Below are 25,835 nucleotides of genomic sequence, written 5' to 3'. Positions count from 1 at the left end.
AGTAAAGATAGAAAAGTAAAAGATGGTTTTGCTTTTTTTCGATTCAGAGAGATGCACAATCGCCGGACAGCTGTTTCCACCATTTCAGGCTTTATCAACAGCGCTAGCGTGCACTCCTCTGAATCGAAAAACAGCTCGACCATCAATTTAAGGGAGATTTCAAAGATCATTGAATCATGTTTTTATCATTTCATGTTTTTATCACATTTTTTTTTGTACAGTACTGAGCTATGATGTTTTATATTTCACGTATAAGATATTCGTTTAATTTGTTGGTTCGGTCCTTAAACATTTCTCCTGGTATGTCCCCTGGTTCAGGTGTTTTGTTCCTCTTCAGATGCTTACATATATTTTAAATTACAAACCTACTATTTATTGGAATTCTATCTTGATTTTGGTTTCCATATTCTTGAAATTTGACTCTTTTCTTTTCTTTTCTTTTCTTTTCTTTTCTTTTCTTTTCTTTTCTTTTCTTTTCTTGAAATTCGACTTATTCTTTTATTAAAATATTTTTCAAAAATTATAGTGATAGAGATTGTGTTTTGCAGGATAATATTTTAGATTCTGGTGACATCAACTTATCACAATTTCCTATATCTCAATTTGGCATTTCTATTTCGTCTATATATGAAAAACTTTCCATTCTGGATAGCAACAAGGGGCCAGGTCCAGATGGTCTTCCACTTTCTTTTTTTAAACACTTAAGCTTTTTACTTTCTAGACCTCTTTTTCACATTTTTAACCTGTCATTAAAGACCGGGATGTTCCCAGCCTACTGGAAAACTGGCTTTATTACCCGAATACTAAAATCTGGAGATAAGTCTCAAGTGAACAATTATCGTCCGATTAGCATTCTGAGTTGTATTCTGAAAGTTTTTCAGAGTCTTGTTTGTGACTATTTTTTCAGCAAGTTTAAAATGTTGTTTTATCGACCAGCAATTTGGATTTCTCTCTGGCCGCTCCACTGAACTTAATTTATTGACATTTACCGACTTCCTTGTGGAGTCTCTTGAAGGTGGCTTCCAGGTTCATGCTGTATACACAGACTTTACAAAGGCATTTGACCGGGTAAATCACAAGATTTTAATCAATAAGTTGAGAGGTCTGGGTATCCAGGGTGAACTTTTAGAATGGTTGTTATCCTACCTATCTGAAAGAATACAAATAGTACGTGTTCAGGGTTTTCAATCGTTTGAAATTAAGGTACCTTCAGGAGTGCCACAAGGATCACATCTTGGATCCCTTCTATTCAATATCTATGTTAATGAAATTGCCTCCTGTTTCCACTTTGCTTTTTTCCTAAGGTTTGCTGACGATTTAAAATTATATTTGAAAATCGAGAATGATGGTGACTATCAAAAATTACAATCTGACTTGGATCGGTTGAGCTATTGGTGTGATAGCAACGGAATGGAACTTAATGTTAAAAAGTGTCACTTAATGGTTTTTGGTCGAAATAGAACTCCTACAAATCATATCTATACTATTAAGGATTGTCGTTTAGACTCTGTATCTCAGATAAAAGACCTAGGTGTTGTGCTCGATTCCAGCTTATCCTACATCCCCCATATCTCATCTATTGTCTCAAAATCACTTCAACTTTTAGGGTTTATCAAACGTTGTGCAAAAGACTTTCTAAATATCCCATCCATAAAAGTATTGTATTGTTCACTTGTGAGACCTCACCTAGATTACTGTTTCATGTGTTTGGTCTCCACACTATAACACCCATATTCTAGCTATTGAGAAAGTTCAGCACAAGTTCTTAAGATTTGTTGCGTTTAAACAAAACCAGAGGGTTGATGAAATTAACTATTTTAATATAGAAAAGTCTCTCAACATAACCTCTCTCCAAATCCGACGCATGCATAAGGATCTAACAATGTTTTATAATATACTACACTCCAATAATTTTGGTCCTCAACTATTGGAGAAAATTAGGCTCCATGTTCCCAGTAGACAAACGAGGCTAAATCAACCTTTTTATATTAGACTCCATCGCACTAACTACGGACACAACTCATTCATGTCCAGAACACCTAGGTTTGCTAACCAATATTCGGAGGATTTAGATTGTTATAGTTTTCCAAATGAATTTAAAGCTCAGCTTAAAAACTGTATGTGATAACTTGATGTCTTTGTGTTTTGTACATTTTTTGTTAATGCTTTTTTTACTTATTTAATGTTCCTAGTTTGTATGATTAAAATTTTTAAATTTACTTTAGGTTGGCTTATAAATCTCCTGTGATTAATGTTTACACTATATTTTAATTGGGTGATTGCCCGTTGATAAATAAATAAATAAAATTTTCCACCAAAAGTTTTTTGAAATATTCTTCTTAATCTTCAGGATTTATGCTCTGCGTTATGACTTTATTCTTTTCCTTTCTCAAATTTTTTATCAATTTCTAGCATTCTGTACATCTGATTCCTCCTATATAAGTAGGTATTTATTCGTTGGCAGCTTCTTTCCCAATTTGGTGATACATATCCCTATCATCATCATCATGGCATCTACACTCCTAGCGGAGCGCTTGCTCCGCTTTTGGTTTTACAATTGGTTGTGTGACTTGGCATCTTCTACAATTTTTCTCCATTCGTTCCTGTTTTTGCTTGCGGTTACCCATTCTCCGACTCCCATCTTCTTAAGGTCCTCAACTATCTGGTTCTCCCATCTGGTTTTTGGTCTTCCTTGTGGTCTGCCTGATACAGGTCTTCGTTTGGTAATTTTCTTGATAACAGCTTCTGGATTTCTCCTATCTATATGTCCCATCCATCTGAGTCTCTGTGCCTTGATAAATCTGACGATGTCTTCTCCTTTCAAAAGTTCTCCTACGTAGTGATTCATGAGTTTTCTAAATTCATTATTACCTAAGTTTAGTGTGCCTGTTATCCTCGAATTATTTTACTTTCTAGGATGCTCAATCTTTCTTCCTCTTTCTGTGTCAGACACATTACTTCAGCACCATATGTGATTAGTGATTTAATTGCTGCTCTGTAAATTTTCAGTTTAGTAATCTGAGGAAGCTTCTTATCTTTGAGGAAGTTGTTGTATTTCTAGTAGGATCTGTTTCCTTCCTGGATTCTTTCATCGATTAATATGCTTCCTTCTATCATTAGTTCCATTAACTTAGACTCCAAGATATTTAAAGTGTTACCTTTAAAATGTGAAGTGTACCTTTTCAAACTCATATTCGCCAATATTTAAACTTGTCATATTAATTGGATTTTTTCTTGCGCATGGAGGTATTTGGTGTTGTTTAGATTTATTGCTTTTGGAAGCTTCCTTACATAACTTCGTAAATTCTTCCTTTAAAAAGACTAAGTTTTCACTCTAATGGCATATAAAACAACATAATGCTATTCTACATCCCACCAGAATTAAAACAATGGGAACCTTCTCTGGTTACACCTCCGAGGCTTCTACAATTTGCAAGCCATACGGATGCTGAGACTAAGGAAGATGAGGGAATTCTACAATTTACAATTCACGTCCCATCTGCTCAGCGCGGTACAGTTCCAACGAGAATGGTTCCCTTCATACTCCACACAGAGTAAATGTAAATCAAAAATGAATAACCATTTTCAATTTCGTTGCAAAACGAAAACACAGCCGAACCATATTCTAGTCCAATCAGAGAGTGCTGCAAGCACCTCTACCGGTTTCGAAACTTATTAGTCTCTCATCAGGAGGCACATATGCTGCTCTCCCTGATCCAACCAAAACAAACCCCAGCGTGCAGTCCCGGATTGCAACGAACGAAACGGCATAGATGCCCTAGCGGCAACTGCTAGCAAAAAGACTAAGTTTTCACTCTAATGGCATATAAAACAACATAATGCTATTCTACATCCGACCAGAATGAAAAATTGTCCAAAGAAGAAGAAGAATTGAATCCCATTGTTTTCATTCTGGTGGGATGTAGAATAGCATTATGTTGTTTTATATGCCATTAGAGTGAAAACTTAGTCTTTTTGCTAGCAGTTGCCGCTAAGAGTTTCGATCGTTGCAATCCGGGACTGCACGCTGGGGTTTGTTTTGGTTGGATCAGGGAGAGCAGCATATGTGCCTCCTGATGAGAGACTAATAAGTTTCGAAACCGTTAGAGGTGCTTGCAGCACTCTCTGATTGGACTAGAATATGGTTCGGCTGTGTTTTCGTTTTGTAACGAAATTGAAAATGGTTATTCATTTTTCTTCCTTTAAACTTTTTAAGTTTCTGCTAATTAATGCTATGTCGTCAGCATACGCCACAAGTTGCGACTTCGACGTTATAATTGTACCTGTTATTTCTGTAGCTCTTGTTGTTCCTTCTATAGCGACATTAAATAGTGACGGTGAGATAGAGTCGCCTTGTCGTATTCCAGTTGCTATTTCTATATTTTTGGTGATTTCATTATCTGTTATTATTGCTGCAGTCGATCCTTCCATTGTCATTTTCGTCATTTTCAGCTTTATAAGTTTTATTGGAATATCTAGGTCCTATATGTATTTTATTAGGTCGGGCCTTGTTGAGCTGTCAAAGGCTTGCTTGAAATCTATGAAAAGGATGTGTAATATAAGTCGATATCATGTTCGTAACATTTCTCAATTGACTGTGTGATTACATATCCTAATTAAACCTAAAACCAGGTCATAAGATCTTCCCAAAATTTTTAAAATAATCTTTTTTGAGAATCAGTTCCGGAGTGGAAATCTAAACGTGAAACATTAGTTAATTAAAAATTTACTTTTTCTACGAGTGTGCAAAAATGTCTTCTTTCGCGCACGCGTTTTAGTTTAGAAAGTTTTACTTTTCCTCAAGCGTTTTACTTTTCCGCACGCGTTTTACTTTTCTGCACGCGTTTTACTTTTCCGCACGCGTTTAGATATTTTAATATGGCCTTAAAATAATTATAATACATGCAATAAACTAATATTTAGATATTATTTACTATTTTATTTCAAATGTATCTTATTGTGTTCCTCTTTTAATGGAATTAACGCGACAATTCGACGAAATAAAATTATTTTGACATAATATTCGAAAGTCAAATCGGTAGACAATAACAGTCGTTTTGAATCACCGTCATGGAAACCAAGATCGTCGTCATGCTAACTAATTATATTGAAAGTTTGGTTTTGACAACCTTGTCAAAGAATTACTTTGTATATGTATTTTCATATTAATTAAATTAATTCATTAAGATTTGGTCATTTTTTAAAGACTCGTAGAAAAAATATTGTTCCTAACTCTTGCAGAAAGTCTCTTTTCCGCACTCGACTGCTTGCCGAACTTCCGCTTCGCGTCGTTCGGCAAACTGCAGTCGCGTGCGAAAAGTATGACTTTCTGCACTTGTTAGGAAAATAAGTATTTCATTACACCAATAATTATTGTGGCTCAATCCCGTATAAACATCATACTTAAATCTAAACTAATAAAGTACTTTATTGATGTACTACATAATAATTTCAGTAAAATACACACTTATTTGCGACATTTTCAACCCCAAAGTATTAATGGTGCTTAGCGTTTACACACCCTTTTTGGTGTTCGTATTTTACCCACATCAGGTACAAGCAAGCCTCAGGACATTATCCACCCTGAGTCACGTACAAAGGATCTGTAAGTTATTGGAGAAAATTACCTAAGTGAAAGTAGCACGAAAATTATTTTTCCGATACGAGTGTAGAATGGGCTGAGCGATAATATCCGCCAAAAGTCCATTTTTGTCGTAAAAGTCTTATGTCCTGTAAAAGAAGGAAGGTCAACGTGACTGATCCCTGTTATAGTCGAATTAATCCTTTACAACTGGGATTGAGGTAAATAATAAATTATTAAAGAACATAATATATAAAAGTATCGTACAGTATTTTTCGAATATTCATCAAAAACAAATTTTTATATTAACAACTTTTTTTTTTCAAATTTATGATCAAAAACCAATATCCTTGTGGTTTATTTTTTGATAAAGTTCGAAACTAATAATTCAATAATAAGCATTTTAAATAGTTTCTAATATTTTTTGTAAGAACAAAAATATTAACACATCAATTTATTCTTCTTTTTTAATAGGCATACAGCCAGTCACAACATACTAATATTTTTTAAACAACAGAAGGAAGATTGTTTAGTATAATATAAAACCGTACCTAATATCAATTATTATAATAATAAGTAATAGGTATTACAAATATTAAACATTAAAATACTTATTCAGAATGAGATAGGGATGAAACACGGGCATTCTTTTCTCGTCTAAAAAGCGGCAGTTTCACATAGCAGTCCACTGTTATCGCAGCGGCTTTTAGCGGTGGGGATATATCTACTGCGATGGGTTTTACTGCTACCTACTGATTCACTACCCGTATGTCCAAATGAAATCGTCAGTTTTTAAAGATGGCGCCGAATAAAAAAAAGGTGTAGATGGTGTAACAACTTATTTATTACTATTGAAGAAATAAAAATATTATGGAAAAAAGTACCCTCGGTGGCGAAACGAACATACAGTTAAAAAAGATATTGGGTGAACACACCGTTATTAAGCAGACCTGGCTTTGACATGGAAAATAATTTATTAATAGAACCATTAAAACCATGGCAGTGTTGGACAGTAAATAATCATCTGTGCTTATTCCTGTTGGTTGGCTATCATGAATTTTCTTTTTTTCTAGTAGATACGTTGCTCTTATTATGGATGCTATCTGCTTTTTTATGGTTTCTTTATCTATAATCTATACCCACCTTTTCCGCAATTTTTGCAATAATTGCATCCTTTCTCTTAAATGAATAAAAACATTTTTTTTTGTCCGAGAACGTAATGTGTTTTCGCAATTTTTATTTTATAAATAAGTTACTGAGATAGCAAAACTAGAATTATTTCTACTTATCGCAGTAATTCTTGTAGAAATCTACTGCGATCGAAGTGGTATGATTCACAACGAAGAAAAGGTGACAGTCAAACCACGCCTACCTAACAGTCGCTGTGATAACAGTGAACTGCTATGTGAAACTGCCGCTTAAAGGACCCATCAAGACATTATTTTTTCAGATTAACTCGACTAGGTCACGGGCAGGAGGTAACGACAAAAATGGGGTAAAACAGAGGTTAGGATTCTAATATTATACTTATAAATATTAAGCTTGCTGTTGCAGATAAATTCCATTAAGACCGTAGGCGCAAGATTTTGCGACAATGTGTTTTAAATGCATTCATTTTTGAAGTTATACTTCTTTACGATCGAGAGTGAAATTTTATAATTCCCTGGAGCATGCGCAGACAGACAGTATGTAGTTCGTTGTTACTAATCTTTCAAATTATGTATGTATCAGCGCAAATAAGTCATTAAAAGAATATATAAGTGTTTTTAGTAAATGTATTATTTATTATAATGTTTGTGTCTTTGGATTTGTCTTCCTCGGGCGTAAGATAATAAAATATCTATTTATATCAGAGACATGTAAAGAGAATAGACTTGGCTACGGATATGCCTCTCAATGCATCGGGCTGTAACGTCGAAATCAAGTACGGTGGTCCAGCTATCTTTGTCTGTCGTGCGAGTGTGAGCGTATCTACCAAGAGGTGGGAGTAATGGAACGACTGTGACACACAGGCGGCGGCCATCATATGCTAGAGAGAGAAAGTTAAGCGCCGGTAGAGAGAGATAGATAGACCACCGACCAGAACTGCTCCGCGTTACGCTATTTTTCGGAGTTGGCCAAATCTATGTGTATAAGATCTTTGATTTTTATACTTCACTTTTGATCTATTTGTCACCGTAATGTGTAATTATATCCGAAACGTCAATAACAGGGGCCTTGATAGCCTGGTTGGTATAGCATTGGACCAGAGATCGAGAGATCCCGTGTTCAAATCCCGGACGATTCATATTCTTTTTTTTTTCTTTTTTTTTGGTATTGTTGAGTTTTGGTTAATTTTTGATATTGTAACCGTTAAGTATATTTATTGCGTTGAAATTATATAATAGAAGTATAACTTCTTACGTGCGTACAAAGTACACACACTTTCTTTTTTTTTTCGAATTCTGAGAAAACTAATAAGTATTCATTTACAATTTTAGCAGCATAAGTTTGAATTTACGATTTTTTATTTTTGTTTGAATTTTGTTGTAATTATGGATGCTATGTAAATTGTCAGAAATACTAAAGGACTTTCTTCTTGCAAAAAAAGCACTGAATATAAAATCTATCACTTCGATGTTTTAAACCCTCAAGATTTTAAACCACAAACCATAGTTCTGTTTGCTTCTTTGAGGCTTGAAAATAAGCTTTTTCATATATTTTTTGAATATTAATTGCAGACTTAACGATTCAGATTGTATCGATCTCAAAAAATACGATTAACTCCACAAAAACACTTAAAATGAAAAAAAAATCTTTTGGGGTTTAAAGGTGTTTTGTCCAATTTTTAAATGTCCTAAAGAACTCAGTTATATAAAATTTCATATAACCTTTAAAAAAACCTTGATTTCATTTATTGTGAAGTCCCTAAAATGGAAAATTTTTCCAAAACCCACAACAATAAATTTTTCGGGTTGTGAATGATGCACACTACGAATTTATCTTGAAAAATTCAAAATAAAGTTTTTGATACAATTTACAAAATAAAAAAAATTAGACCTACAGCCATCTCCAACTCTAATCATTTTTAAAGTTTTCTCCAAGTGAACTGAAAATGCTGGTGAATTTTAATCTATTTTTTCTAATTTTTGCAAGAAATGTTGTGAGTACAACATCTATACAATGTGTTCCAACTAACGCATAATACACAAACACAAAAAATAATAATAAAATATCAAAATATCAAAAAAATATACAAGGTGGTTCTAAAGTTATCCAGATAAAATGGACAAAATCGATAAAACACCCTGTAACTCGGTTATAAAAATCGGTGAGGCAATAAAAATGTAGTAGGGGAGACCGGGGTTGGTTGTTACAGATTTGGCTAAAAGAATAATATAACAAAAACTATTTTTGAGAAATGTATTTTAAATAAATCAAACAAAAGTTTAACACTTCTTATTAGTTAATTAATTAATGTTAATTATTATTATTAGAGTTAATTATTTATATGGGAATTTGACAACGGCACCCGATTTGGGCGTCGAAACGTTAATAAAATGATTTTTTCATTTTAATTGTAGCTTATTTCCCATATAAATAATTAATCATAAAAATGCCACAAGGAAATAGATTCAGAACAACACTATTGAGTTAGACAAAAAGTGTAAAATATATGCTGACGACAAACGTAACAAGCAACCCCGTTATGGGGCTGGTTATACAGCCAACCCAAAAGCATGGTTTGTAAAAATGTTGAATAACCTTAACAAAACTACATTTATTGAGCAACTATATAATAAAAAAGAAACATAATATACTGATGCATTTACAAGTTACAAGAATATTTAATATCATTATGTATTACCAAAGATATTAATACTTACTTCGGCACATTAAATTTTATTCGGAGGCATGAAAACACATAACCACACTCTACGGGATTATTCGATAGACTGGCGCTGTGTCGTTTGGATATATTATAGGTAATAGACATGCGCGAAATTCTTCAGACTTGTTATGGAGTCAACGACTATTCGTAAGTAATAAAAGCGTCTGTAACAACCTGCCAACCTGCAGAAATAGCAAACGAAGAAGTAACTATGGCCATTAAGCGGATTAAAGATGGGAAATCACCAGGACCTGACGAGGTCCATGGTGAAATTTTAAAGCTATTAGAGGCACACCAAATTACAGCTCTTACGAAGTTATTCAACAACATATACGAGACTGGTTACTTACCAAAAGACTGGCTACTATCGATATTCATTCCACTTCCCAAAAAAGCCAACGCTAGAAAATGTGAAGAACATAGATTAATTAGTTTGATGAGCCATGTACTTAAAGTACTCCTTACTATCATTCACTCGCGCATATATACCAAATTAGAAGAACAGCTAAGTGAAGTTCAATTTGGATTCAGAGCAGGACTCGGAACGAGGGAAGCACTTTTCAGCTTGCAAGTTCTAATACAGAGAGCCAGGGATGTCAACTGCGATGTGTATGCATGTTTCATAGATTTCGAGAAGGCATTTGATAAAGTCCCACATGGAAAACTAATCGATATCCTAAAAACATCAGGACTCGATGGTAAGGATATAAGACTTGTCTCAAAATTATATCTCCAACAAAAAGCAACAGTTCGATTCGAAAATGAACTGTCCGAAATCTTCACAGTCGAAAAAGGAGTTAGACAGGGTTGCATACTGTCACCAGCATTATTTAACATATACTGTGAAAACATCTTTAGAGAGGCCTTGGACGAATCAGAAGAAGGTATTGCAGTAAATGGACAACTTATAAATAATATTAGATATGCAGACGATACAGTATTGCTGGCAGATAGTGCGCAGGGGCTCCAAAGGATCATGGATAATGTTGTAGAAGCATGTAACAAATACGGCCTAAAACTAAACCGTAAAGACAAAAATAATGATCATTAGTAAAAACACCAACATAAACGCCCAAATTACCGTAAACAATACACCCCTAGAGAGAGTACAGACAATATGTTATGACGGCTGCAACATTAAGGATACCTGGGATCATAGCTACGAAATAAGAACTCGTATTGAAAAAGTCAGAAGCTCTTTTAACAGCCTTAGGAAAATTCTGTGCAACTTGTCAATGTACGCATAAGAATTCTTAGATGTTACGTCTTTAGTGTCCTCTACGGAGTTGAAAGCTGGAGCCTGACAGAAGATGCCATAAAACGGTTAGAGGCGTTTGAAATGTGGTGCTACCGACGTATGTTGAGGGTCTCATATATACACCACACAACTAATATAACTATTCTCCAGAGGCTAAGAAAAGGCAAAGAGGTGGTTAACACCATAAAGAACAGAAAATTGGCTTACTTCGGCCACATTATGCGTAATGAAAAATACCGACTGCTACAGTTGATTCTACAAGGCAAGATTGAGGGCAGGAGAGGCCCTGGACGTAGACGTATATCCTGGCTAGCCAAGAAAGTGGACTAGTCTAACGTCAACTGATCTATTTCGAGCTGCCGTAAATAGAATAAGATGGGTCAATGTGGTCGCACACATCTCCAGAAGATAGGCATCTTTAGAAGAAGAACAACCTGCCCCTGTAACAACCAACCCCGGTCTGCCCTATATCTCGGACGGCTTTAGTGACCTCTATTCACCATTCAAGTATTTCTGTTTTCTAATGAAAACAATTATTTTTTGTACAATATTTTTTGAGAATTATTTGAATTTTCGTTCTCTGAAGATTTCCCCGTGGTATTTAATCTATTAGCAAATATTGTTCTTCTAGGGCAATAAAGAAAAAGTTTTTGTGTATCTAGCCCTTAATAGTAAAACTAATTTATGAAAATGCAGCATGGCGTGTTCCCTAGAAACACGGAGGTGAGGTTATCATCAAGACTGCATTATGATTCGGGCTAATGCAGTTAATTTATATGCGCCATCTTATTATACCTACGCCATCACAAAATGGACGTTAATGAAAGGAGAAATTATGCATCTCTTTAATAAAACACAATATTGTAGAATGGCAGGAAACTTAAAAATATAACATTACATTTTTCATTAAGTTTAATATCCGTAGAGAAGTAAAATAATCCGTCTTATCTTAGTACAGTGAACTTAATCTTCTTCTTTACGTGCCATCTCCGAGACGGAGGTTGGCAAGCATCATGGCTATTCTGATCTTAGATGCTGCTGCTCTGAATAGTTCGGTTGATTTGCATCCGTACCATTCCCTCAAGTTACGCAACCATGAGATTCTTCTCCTTTCTACACTTCTCTTGCCCTGGATTTTCCCTTGTATAATTAATTGAAGTATGTTGTATCTCTCATTACGCATAAAATGCCCCAGGTATTGCAGCTTTCGTGTCTTGATGATTTTCAATATTTCCATTGTTTTGTTGATTCTTCTCATGGCTTCGTTGTTTGTTATATGCTCGACCCATGATTTCTTCAGGATTCTTCTATACACCCACAGTTCGAATGCTTCCAACTTTTTATTAGTTGACGCGTTAAGTGTCCATGCTTCTATTCCGTAAAACAGAGTCAAGAAAATATAAATCGGAATTGGAAAAGACTGCAAGACTTGTACACACTTCTAAATAGGTCAAAACGGCAAACAGGTGTATGTTCTCAAAAAACTTTTGATAGTGTGTAAAAATTTTTTTATTATCAGCTAAGTACTTTCAACACATAACGTGCCATCATCAGAGCTTCCTAAAAGGACATTTAAGATAAGATTTTTTTATATAAAAAATGAGTGAAAAACTTACGTCCTGTTATAAAACCTTCATAGAAGAGCAATTGCTAAACGACACAATAAAAAACATGGATACTGGGCAAAAGCCTCAGATATCTGGTATAACAACCCCTTAAAATGAATAAATCACATCTAAATTCTTTTTTAAATTAAAAAGACAACATGGCTGAGTCAAACCATTTTGAGCCCACGTGAACAGCTCAAAGCTGTTCAAAAAGCTGTTCAAACAGCTTTTGAGCCCAGTGAGCTCATTAGTTGCAGCTAATGAAAAGTAGGTTCTTATTCGTCTAATTCCAAATCGAATATTTCAACGTGAAATAACCAAAAAATGAAGCACTTTTCGGGTAAAGCTCATTACAACTTTTTTTAAAGTAAGGTAAAGTTTTAAGTCCTAATAGCAACATTAATAACATTGAACAATTTTAAAAATATTACTAAAAGATTTTTAAATTGAAAACTTATTGGTCAATTTCCCTGGTGACACCTCCAAGGCTTCTACAATATGCAAGCCAGATGGATGCTACAATGAAGACAAAAGGGAAGGAATTCTACACTATGCAATTCACAACCCCCGTCTGCAGCTTGGTAAAGTTTCAACGGGAAATGGACCTAGTTACTCTATAGGAGTAATACTATAAAATGTATACCATTTTTATTTAGTTGCAATGTGAAGGCAAAACAATCTTATTTTTCACTTAGAATACGGAGCGCAGTCCAGCACTCTGAACCGACGATTTTCGCCTCTTATTGGATGATTTGGAGGGCCAAAATTTTTTTAGCACACAGGCGCCAGTAACCCTTACGGGGCCCTGTATCATAGTTCTCTCTATCTCTTCTTATGGCTTTCATTTGACTGGTAGTCTGGCTCCATTCTGGGTTAAGTTAGACTATATTTGGCTGTGTCTGCGGTAAATGCAAAAATCCAAATCGACTTATCGGAGATTCCTGTCCTTCTCAGACTGGCCTATTTAAAATGGTATTTATTTCTTCCTTCCCTATGTATGACATATACATAATTAATAAAAATTTTTACTTTTTTACCATGTATAGGTAAACATTTACCTCTTTTCTATGATCTAGCTCGGATGAAAACATCAGTCCAAAATTGAATCTTATAATCAACCCCTGAAATGTTTTATTACGAAATCCGCCAAAGTAACAAACGATGCAAGTGTTCATTCAAGGCCTTGGCTGTTTTCGCTGCCGCCGCTTTGGAGCCATAATATATTACGGTGAAAATCTGGAAATAAAAGTCCGGTTGCAGCATATTTGAGTTCTGTTACGTGCATGGCGTGTTGCTGCATGGATTTGTCTTAAATAAAGTTATATAAACGTTATATGTTTAAATAAGAAAGATATGAAAAGAAAACACGAAATAAATAGGTTCTAAAACTATTTTTTGTGGTATGTCTCAGTTAAATATTGTTAGGACAGTTCTGTAAGATTGATTCCATATAGAAAAAGTTCCTGACGAAAAAGAAGATGTAGTCAAGTATGAGAATATTCGAGATGTCATGGAATAATCTAGAAATATCGGCCAAATTTCGAAAATAAGCCAAAAAAGATACAGAAGTTCCGAACATGAAGCAGCTGGTTATTTGCTGCGATGATGATCGTCGAAAGAGAAATGAAGCTTCCTCAAGATCTTCATGGAAAGTTGCCAAAAAGTAGTAACGGCTCGCCACGATCGTTTAATTGTCCAATCAGCTGGAAGACACCCAACCATTTCTCGCCTGCAGCTCCAAAGACAGCTTTTGGAAGCTACAGGTGTAACTGTTTCAGTTGAAACGATAAGAAGAAGAGTTCGTGCCAAGAAGTATACAGCAGGAGACAGTTATGAGTTCCCGAGTTATCCAGGTAGCACAATTGATCGCCTAAATTGGTGTCTTCACCACCAAAACTGGAACATTGGGAATTGACAAAATGTGCTATTTTCAGAAAAAGTCAGGATATGTGTAAAATGAGATGACCCATGAAATCGTGTACTTAAAGGTCAAGGAAGACAAGCAAGACCGAGAACTGTCAGATCTGTTCAGAAATATACAAGGGGAAGTGTAATGTTCTGGAGAGGAATTGTGATCCGTAAAAAAACTCCTTTAACTTTCATCCAATTAACTTTAACTGCTCACAGGTATGTTAATAACCTGTCGTTAGGCTCTGGAGAGGTGCAACAGGAGAAAATTTAATTTTCATGTACGATAATGGACCTTCACTAGGATGGTTCTAAAAAAACTTTTTTTCTTATTTCAGATCGCTATAGTTCGCAAAAGTTGCCATTGGTGTAGACAAAAACCTTATTTTTTCATATTTTTTTTAAACAGTCCAGATGGTTTTAATTGCGTTTCTATACCATGAATTAACTAAGTATGTAAAATCAATATAAATGCACTTATTATACATTTGTTTCATATCTTCCGGTCGCGCAATATAATACAAAATGAGTAAAATTAGTAGTTTTTGCAAAATTTCAAAGTTTGACTGTTTAGTACAATTTAATCATACGACTTTTAGAGATGCTATAGTTTAATTCATTTACAATAATATATTTAAAATCCAAGCATATAAGATACATTTTGATATTCAAGTGGAATTCAGTCGCGCAGCTTCGTCAAAAACAGCAGACTACCGAGAGGCGAGGCGAAAGTGACGAATGCCAGCGAAGATCGCGCAGCCACAAATAGAGATACATGTGGGAAGACCTCTACAATGGAGTATTTGTCTTCTCCATTACAACGAACTGCCATTCCGCCACCTTTTCCAACACTTAGATGGAAATACAACGGGCACTATAGGATATCCGGACCGATTAGAAATGCCCTACCTGATTGTGAAAGACTACCAGTTGTTGTTGATTTTAATCATTGGCATCGCTGAGCGGTGCAATAATGTGGTTCTAATATAGCTGTCTTTGAAACTGTGTCCACACAGTTTATTTGAAGCTTCGGTCACTAGCTTAAGGCATCTTTCAACTGCCTGTGTATGGCATGGCAAAGTATCTATACTCATAACAGGCTTGAAGTCATTGCTCACATAATGTTTTTTCTCTTCATTAGTCAATGTTCTTAGCAGTAGAGGGGAGTCAGTGTACTGGTGTTCCATTTGATAATTGCCTAATACTATTGAGCTTCAAAGTTTAAGTTTGGTGGTTTAAAGATTCTGATAGAGTCACTTTCAGATATTGCTTGCTTTTCCTTCACGATACGCCTAAAACCCAGCTCTCAGATATGGTTTCTGTCACCAGTTATCATAGTCAAAAGTAAATTTTCGGGATGGGCAAAGTAAGCATTCCGTTGTAAAGCGGGATCAACAACTTGAAGAAGCTCTTCTGGTAAGTACCTTGAAGATTCAATGATTTGTAATCATGTCTAGGCCCATCTGTGAATTTGTGGTTTATTTTTGCGGCAAACCACATAGGCATATTATAACAGTTGAGAATGAATGTGACAATCTCTCTTAGACTTTCAGAAGGGTTGGACACACTGATGTAGAAACGCAAAACTCGGTTTGCAGTAGTAAGCCATCTTGAATGTGACGTTGGGCTAGGATCACGTACCCACTACAAAGTCTTCTGAACAATGTCCTCACTTGATGACTTCTGATATCTCAAGCAAGAACAATAATTGGTGCTTTCTAAGAACACGTTTGTCAACTTTTGGAATCTCACAATCAATAGGATTAAAATCAATAAGTGGTAGTCTTTCACAATCAGGTAGGGCCTTTCCAATTGGTCCGGAATATCCTATTGGGCCTGTTGTATTTTCATCTAAGTGTTGGAAAAGGTGGTGGAATGACAGTTCGTTGTAATGGAGAAGACAAATACTCCATTGTAGAGGTATTCCCACATGTATCTTTATTTGTGGCTGCGCGCTTCGCTGGCATTCGTCACTTTCGCCTCGCCTCTCGATAGTCTGATGTTTTTGACGAAGCTGCGCGACCGAATTCCATTTGAATATCAAAATTTATCTTATATGCTTGGATTTTAAATATATTATTGTAATTGAATTAAACTATACCACCTCTAAAAGTCGTATGATTAAATTGTACCAAACAGTCAAACTTTAGAATTTTGCAAAAACTACTAATTTTACTCATTTTGTATTATGTTGCGCGACCGGAAGATATGAAACAAATGTATAATAAGTGCATTTATATTGATTTTACATACTTTTAGTAGTTAATTCAGGGTATAGGAACGCAATTAAAAGCATCTGGCCTGTTAAAAAAATATATGAAAAATTAAGGTTTTTCACAATTTTTGCTAACTTCGATGGCATTGGGCGACCGGAAGACAAATTAATAAAAAAATAATAATTAGGGCTTTTTTCAAGTCTATACCAATGGCAACTTTTGCGCACTATAGCGATCTGAAATCAAAAATAAAGTTTTTTTCGAACCACCCTAACCTCCACATACCATTAGAGTGACTAGAGACATCATTAAAGCTGAAGGTATCTCTTGTTTGAAGTAGACTGCTTGTTCACCCGAGTTTAACCCTATAGAGTATTTGTGGGATATGCTTAAAAGAAAACTTAGAACTCGTCGGGATAATCTACAAAACACCTCAGGGCTAGTACAGATAACACTGACTACTAAAAAAAAAATAAAAACAATTTAAACATTATTCGTTTTACATTGAAATTTTTTATGCTATTGACTTTAAAACAACTAGTTTCAATTTGTTTGTTAAATACTTTCTTGTTTTATTTAATTCATACGTCAAAATAATTGTCAAAGTTAATTTAAATTTGGAAATCTCTCCGAAAAATATTAATTTTTGGCGGATTATTTGATTTATACCGTTCTAATTTAGTTTGTTTAGTTTTGTTAAACTTTTCCTTATTTAGTTTACATTTTGAAAGTGTTCATAAGTTAAACGTTACTTGAAAACTCCTCTATGGAGTCATCTAGTGGAGGCGAACCGCCTGATATTGAGAATTCGATGGATAGTAGCTGTGATTTACAAGATTTAAATGGATTTCTACCCAACCAGCCTCAAAATAAGATAAGTAGTAGTATTAATCTTAACAATATTAATGAAAAACAAAATACTTTAGTAAACTCAGATCAACCAGAAAAAACCAGGCCTGTTTATTTATACGAAAAAATTGATTTAGGACCTTTTTACATTTTCATTGAAAACTCCAGTTTAAATTTTACAGGAAAATTAAACGCTGTTAAAATAGGCGAGATCCTATTTACGTTACATCCAGAAATTGACAATTATATAAAAAAAATTGACTCAATCGGACGCAACCGAGTTAGGGTCTCATTTAAAAATTATAGTAGCGCAAATGCTTTAGTTACTTCCAAATTCCTTATTCAAAAAAATCTGACCGCATACATTCCAAAATTTCAATTGTTTAAACTAGGTGTAGTAAGGGATATAGATTCAGATATATCGGAAGAATATCTTAAAAATAGAATAAAGGAATTTGATCACCATTGCAAATTCTCGGTTGAGTATGTGAAACGAATAACAAGAAAAATAGTAGCAGATGACAAAGTAATATTTAATCCAACAAAATCAGTTATTGTGTCTTTTAAATGCCAGAATATACCAAAGTATGTAGTAATTAATCATGTCTTACACACTGTTGAAAATACCAGCAAAAGGTAATTATCTGTTACCACTGCTATAGGTATGGGCACATGAGTAAGCAGTGTAAAAGTAATCCTCGCTGTTTTAAGTGTCATGAATCTCACCTTTCCGATTCTTGTTCTTTATCATCGTTTAACAAAAAATGTCTATCCTGTGAAGGTGAACACTTCACTAATGAATGGGAGATATGCCCAGAATTTGATCGCCAAAAGAAAATAAAACATTATATGTCTGAAAACAGCTTATCTTTTAAGGAAACAATTAAACTCTTTCCTAAGATAACTTATGCATCTATAGCAGCCAATAATTCCTCAATAAATTCTCATCAAACTCCAAATATGAATGCACCATCCTCTTCATATTCCTTTACTCAATTGTCCACGTCTCAAACATCTTCCAATCAGTTCGCTCTACCTTCAGTTTCAAATAGATATACAATAATAAAACCACCAAAATACAAACGACCTATCTCTTCCTCACCAGACCAAGTAACAATGGAACATCAAAAAATAATAAAGTTAAACCCCATGTCCAACAGACCTGGTGGTATTATCACCTCTTCTTCGTATCAATCTACATTTAATCCAGAACAAGGATCTAAAATACATGAACCATCAAAAGAATTAACAGAATTAATATCAAATATAGTTACAAGTATTATCTCTAATATAAATCACAAAAATTTTGAAATTCCAGAAAAATCAGTTCTAGTAAATTCAATTCAATCAGTTTTAAGTTCTCTCTTATATAATAATGAATAGATTGGTAATTTGTCAATGGAATTGTAGATCGGCTAACTCTAATAGAGAAAACCTTATCCACCTATTAGAAGACCAGAAAGTTGATATCGCATTATTATCAGAAACTAGATTTAAACCAGAAAAGTATTATAACTTTCACGGGTACAATATTGTCAGAGACGACCGCTTTTCAGTAACTGTTGGCGGTGGCTCAGCAATTTTAATAAATTCAAACCTATATTACGAGGAAGTCACCATGAAAGTAGATTTAATAAACGTCAATAAAGTAGCAATAAAAATAAAGTTTAAGTCATATACTGTCACATTTATATCTATGTATGTTCCCCCAGGAACCAAGTTATTGTTACAACAATGGAACAATTTCATAACATCTATAGAAAGACCATTTATAATAGGAGGTGACCTTAATGCTCACCACATTGCCTGGGGCCTAGACAACCAAACAGATATGAAAGGTAAAATCTTGATGGACTGTATAGACGATAATAATTTAATATTCAAAAATGATGGCTCTCCTACTTTCTTTAGGAACTTCTCGAAATCGGCAATAGACCTGACCATTTGTACTCCTGACTTAAACCACCTGATCACTTGGAAAACACTTCAAGACCTATTTGGTTCAGACCATACACCTATAAGAGTAGAGTTAGAGGATCAACCAACTCATACATATAATCCATATTCACAAAAGTGGAATTTAAAGAATGCCGACTGGAAATTATATGAACAGTATTCGGAAGATGTATTCTCTCAATTTAAAGATATAAATTCTTATGAACAAATTTTGCACAATATAAATACAACTGCATCCTACTGCATCCCCAAATTTAAAATAAAAAAACCGACTTCCAGAGGAAAATACTGGTGGGATTTAGAATGTGAAGAAGCAGTCAGAAGAAGACAGGAAAGTTTTTGTATATTCAAAGAAAATCCAAACCATGAAAACCTACTTAAGTATAAAAAAGATGATGCACATGTCAAGAAGATCACTAAACAAACTAAAAGAAATAGCTGGAGAGATTATGTCGGATCCCTAAATAGGTCAGTCCCTATTAAAGATGTATGGTCAAAAGTTAACCGAATGAAAAATAGAAAAACAAAGAACAAAGTCCCTGTTATTCTGTCGGAAGCTTCGTGGATAGAAGAGTTCCATCAAAATATCACACCGCCGTCTGCAGAATTAGTAATTCCTGATTTACAACTAAATGCTCTGTACGACTATCCAGAACCAATCCGTTTCCTAGTCAAACCATTTTCTGCCACTGAACTAAACTTTGCGTTGAAGAAAAACTCAAATTCAGCACCAGGTGCCGATAATATCCATTACTCGATGCTATCAAATCTTTCAAGAATTGGTAAGGCTGCACTACTAAATATATATAATGAAATTTGGATGCGCCGCATAAAGATTCCTGACGATTGGCACGTTTACACTATTATCCCGGTTTTAAAACCAGGAAAATCATCAAAGAATTGGGATTCTTACCGTCCAATCGGTCTGGCTTCCTGTATACTAAAAACATATGAGAGACTTATTAAAAACCGTCTGGAATTTTGGCTAGAAAAGAACGACCTATTACCAAGAAGTCAGTTTGGTTTTAGAAAAGGTAAATCCACACAAGATAGCCTCTGCCACTTTTTAATAGACATTTATAGTTCCTTTACTTATAAGAAAGCAGTTAGTGCTTTGTTCTTAGATATAAAAGGGGCTTACGACAACGTTAATCTTCACATACTATACGCGAAAATGTTGGAAATAGGAATACCCGAGATAGTAACATGGAACATCATTAACTTATACATTAATCGAGCAGTTCACGTTAGATTAAATGGAGATCAATTTAACTCCCGATACACATCTTTGGGACTACCTCAGGGTAGCATCCTAAGTCCTATATTATATATACTGTATACTGCTGACTTAGAAACTAAACTTCCTCAACACATAAAAATCCTACAGTACGCTGATGATGTTGCGATATATGCAGAAAATAAGTCAATAGATAGATGTAATAACTACCTTAAATCGACATTGAATATTATAAAAAAATGGGCTACCGATAATAACTTAACAATATCAGAGAGTAAATCAACCATTGTTACCTTTACTAAAAAACGATATGTTCCTCAAAGCCATCTACAATTTGATAATACTAGTATTCCTTATAAAACTTCAATAAAATTTCTTGGCGTATTTTTAGACTCCAAATTAAATTGGAAAGAACACACAAATTACATATTACGAAGAATGGAAAATGCAATGAATATCATGAAGACTGTAAGTGTCAGTAACTGGGGAGCTGATCCAAACATATCAATATTACTATACAGAAATTTGATAAGATCAATCTTAGACTATGGATCTATTTTTTATGGCTCAGCATCAAACTCTGTACTCCAAAAAATCGAGAGGATCAAAAATAAGGCACTTAGGTTATGCACTGGTTATCTTCGTAGCACACCTATATTGGTCATGGAATGTGAGCTTAATGAACCTCCACTTTCATTACGCAGGGAATACCTAAGTGAGAAATTTATAGTTAAAACAGCGGTTAACGATAAACTGCTATTAAATAAAATTGTTCATTTAACCACCTCATACCTAACTCATTATTACTGGGAAAAAAAGAAACTGCTTTTAGTTGTGGAAAGCTTCCTCAACGTTTCTAATTCCATTGGCGACATACACCAAATTGAACAAAGCTCGTCTCGAAAGCTAAATTATGAAGATTATTTATCTCCAGTTAACTGTCATTTAAGTAATATTCGTGCGACAGACTTCCTTACTAAAATAGACCACCTTCAGTGTGTACAAAAAAACTGGGGGAGTTATCAGAAATTATATACGGATGGTTCAAAAATGGAAGGAAAAGTTGGATATGCTATATATTACCCACAAAAAAGTATAAAAATAAACAACAGATTACCTGATAAAATGACAATTTTCACAGCTGAACTCATTGCAATCAAAGAAGCATACAAAATATGTATTAATCAAAAAGAACTCAATTATGTTATATTTACAGACTGCCAAAGCATTGTAAAGACATTGAAATATAATGTACATAATTTTGCAGAAAATTATATCATCAGTGACATCATAGCAATGAACAGTGAAGCTTTGAAATCGGGCAAAAATATAATATTGTGTTGGATAAAAGCACACATTGGTATAAAAAACAACGAAATAGTAGATGATCTGGCTAAAAAAGCAACAACGAAGGAATCCACTCTGCATACTTATCAACTTCCTATGGGAGACATAATTTCTATTATGAGATCTATCAAACGGACGAAATGGCAGGAACAATACAATAATTCAGACAAAGGAAATTATTACAAAAAAATCCAGCCTACACTTCCCATCAAGACAAGGTTTAATCAAGTTTCCAACAAAGGCTTTATCAAAACTATTTGTCGAATAAGAAGTAATCACTGTCTGACTCCAGTCTACAAAAGAGAAATAGGACTTGTAGATAATGATTAATGTTTATGTGGAGAGCTAGCTGATCTACAACATATGCTGTTAGAATGTCCTTTACATTTTATTGAAATATCAAACTTTTTTGCCAATCTAGTTCAAGTTAATGTACAATTTCCTTTTAATCTTATATACCTTTTACAATCAAACAATCTAGATGTTTATAAAATTTTGTACAACCATGTTAATTGTTTAAAATTAAAGGTCTGAGAAAAAAAGAAAAAAAAATAATAAAAAAAAAAAAATAATTAAATAAAATAAAAAGTTACTAAGATCTAAACCTCCGCGAGGTTGAATCGGGTTTAGGTCTTAGCGCGATAAAAAAATATACAAAAAAAAAAAAAAAAAACTAAAAAAAAAATAAAAAAAAAAATAAAAAAAAAAATAAAAATAAAAAAAAAAAATAAAAAAAATAATAAATGTAATAAAAAAAATGTTAAAAAATATAATAAAAAAAAATAATAAAAAAAACAGTAAAAAAAACAGTAGTACTAATAGTTTTAAATTTAGATACTAAGCATATATTTTGTAAAAGAGAGAATTCAAAACACATTGACTGGCCAGTTGGTTGCTTAAACCAGCGCCAATAAAACATAAACACACACACGTTTTATTTAATTGTTATGTATTTGTTATTAAATTGCTTTAAAACAAATTATCTTTGACTTCATGTGTTCGTTTTCTTAAATTCGCACGAAAAAATAAGAAATATCAGATGAATCTATATACAGTCGGAAAAATGAAAGAATACCCATGAACGAACATATAAAACACGCTGTATTTTCCTGTCACCGTGTCACAAAGAAAATTGCCCAGCGCAAATACATGTAATAATAATTATTACATGTACTTGCGCTGGCCAATTTTTTGTGTGACACGGTGACAGGAAAATACAGCGTGTTTTATATGTTCGTTCATGAGTATTCTTTCATTTTTCCTACTGTAAGTTCGGTTGTGTGTAGTTATTACTCCACGTAATACTTGCACCTAATAGAGTTTGATATAAAAACTAATATCTTACCCATGATACTTTAAAAATAACAAGATAATATATTGCGCATCTCGAAGAGAAAGGAGTCGTGACGCAACTGGAGACCCAAGTTCGTAATGGTTCGTAATGTCCGAATGATTTCCGATTAGTTTCAATGGCAGCTAATCTGGGAAGCTCAACGTAGGTGGCGCTTGTGTAGTTGGAGGTCACGTCAACTATTCAAATCAATCTATTTCTAAGTAAATATTGCATATTTGTTTCGCTGTGTGAATTTAATTTGAGAAAATAAAATGCCTCAATGTTGTGCTGTGCCTTTGTGCTTATCGAGAATATCAGGATACAGGTTTCCCAAAGATATTCTGATGAGAAAAAAGTGGATTGTAGCAATAAGAAGGGGTAAATATCTGCCGACAATAAATGCACGTATCTGCAGTAAACATTTTGTTGAAACAGATTACGTATTGCCCCTGGATTCGACTGTAAAAAATCGAATACTTCACTATAAAACTCAGATCAACATAAATATTTTTATTTTGGTCTGAGCTATAGAAATAAAATATTAAGACGATTATTAATATAGCTTACCCTTCGATAAGGGCTTCCTTTTTTCCAGTAACTCTCGTATTCCAGCAAAAAGAATATCTAAAGAAAATGGAAGAACTGAAACTTATTAATGAAAAGGCGCTTTACGTTATTAATCAATTACGAAATGAATTAAAGATCTCCAACGAAAGAGTACAAAAATTAGAAAGAGAGGGAGCAAGGAAAATATTGTGATTCAAGGACTGCAGATTGACACCGATCAACCACTCTTGCTAGGGAATGAGGTAGAGAAATTCATAGAAAAGGAAATGCGAGTAAAAGTAAACGTTAATGAAGCAAGAAAGCTGGGAGACAAAATAGATTTGGTAGAGATGGATAGGAAGACAGAAAATGAGAGAAATAATGTACATAAATAATGATCTGACGAAGGACGGAAAGGAAAATAATGGCCAAAATAAGAAGAATTGCTGAGGAAAAGAAAATCAAAGGAAATAGCACAAAAACAGGATACCAAAGACTGACAAAATAAACAATGAATTATGGAAATAGAATAAACAAAAGGAGCAGCTGGAAAGAATAGAGGAAGACATTGCAAAAAACTAGAATTGTATGCAGTATTAGGAACCCAACAAAGATGACCCGGCAAAGAAAACGGAAACGAGAATCGAAAAATAATAAACGAGATAATGGCAATAAAGAAGAACTAGTTAAAATAGCGACGTGGAATATAAGAGGATCGTTCCAGGAAGGAGAACTGAAGCATCTAGTAAACGAAGCCAAAAAATATAAATTTGATCTTGTGGCAACAAGAGACTGGGACAGGGCAGTTAGGAAATAGATGAGGAGGCTGTTAAAGGGCTTCCTTTTTTCCAGTAACTCTTGCATTCCTTCTCCTCAATTCGTTTTTCAACGTACAAACAGTCCAAGATTCGAATTATTCTGTCATAATTTATTATTTATTAAATCGTAAACAAAAACACCATATACAAACTTCACGAATTGTCAAAACGTTGACCTCCAACTACACTAGCGCCGCCTAGCGGGAGCGACGGCGTACATAGCTGCCATTGCTCGCTGTTGTATAGTAGAGGCTCTATGACCGCCCCCGTTAGGTAAATTATTCCGATTCAATTTTTTTGCACAAATTTACTAAAAAAGAATTCCTTATAACACATTCACAGGGTGCCGGGAGGTGCCGCGGTCAGAAAATTGTAACAATTTTTTTAAACAAATTCAAAAAATTAATTTTTTCAATTCGTTCAATTTTCTTAGATTTTTTGGGCCATTATAAGCATAAAAGGTCTCTTATGATTTAATATTTGAAAAACGCGAAAATCTCAATTTTCAAGGCTTAATAACTGAGTTAAAAATTATTACTATGAAAGTTATTTTTTTTTATTTAAATTTATGTGTCTCTGCAGCAATGGCCATTGACACAAACAATATTGGTTATACAATAATTAATTACAATAAGGACTTAAAACTAATTATTATAACAGTTAATTTCTAAATCTTACATAACATTAGGTAAAAATTTTGAAGAAAAAAATTGGATATAAAATCATTGGATGCTATAGAGACGCACAACTAATTATAAAATTGCTTCGGTCTTCTTGGTATACTTCGGACGTTGTTTAGTTATAGTAGCAGTTGCATATTATGAACTAGTAAGATTACTGGAAGAATTGGGTCCAGACATGGTGATGCTAACAGTGGGGGAACATTGATTTAAATTGTTACGCATGTAGTCAAAAGTAACTTGAATTTGTTTATATTACGCTTTGGATGCCTGGAAATACGTGATAACCTTGGATACATCACTGCAATACTGGTTGCCTAACCGTTGACGTCCGTTGGGACGGGATAGCAACAGTGAAAAACTATTGACAGTTTGACACTGAATATGTTTAAGTTGGAAGATTATTAAGTAAACCATCTTACTGACTGAAGTTACAGCTTGTTCTTGATGATTAACAGGTAACACACTTGTTATTAGTCACTATTTGAGCAAAACCTAATTTTAATAACTAGTATTTACAGTAATAATTACAAATTTCGGCATCAATTTACAGATCGATACATACACGTTCTGACGTTAGTTTGACAGCCACTATGAAAGTTAGAAAGTGACCAAATCAAAGTTTAAA

General features: G+C 34.0%; 1 protein-coding gene across 1 annotated transcript in view; it reads right to left on the bottom strand.

Annotated features, from left to right (window-relative positions):
- The window catches only part of LOC114329390 (TWiK family of potassium channels protein 7), a 330,581-nt gene that overhangs the window by 78,164 nt on the left and 226,582 nt on the right, over positions 1-25,835 (bottom strand). The gene's annotated exons all lie outside the window — the stretch shown is intronic.

This window comes from Diabrotica virgifera, chromosome 1, assembly GCF_917563875.1.
Source record: "Diabrotica virgifera virgifera chromosome 1, PGI_DIABVI_V3a".
NCBI classification, from domain to species: Eukaryota; Metazoa; Arthropoda; class Insecta; order Coleoptera; family Chrysomelidae; genus Diabrotica; species Diabrotica virgifera.
The sequence above is the reverse complement of the archived record's forward strand: the minus strand, read 5'-3'. Positions and strand labels throughout refer to the sequence as shown.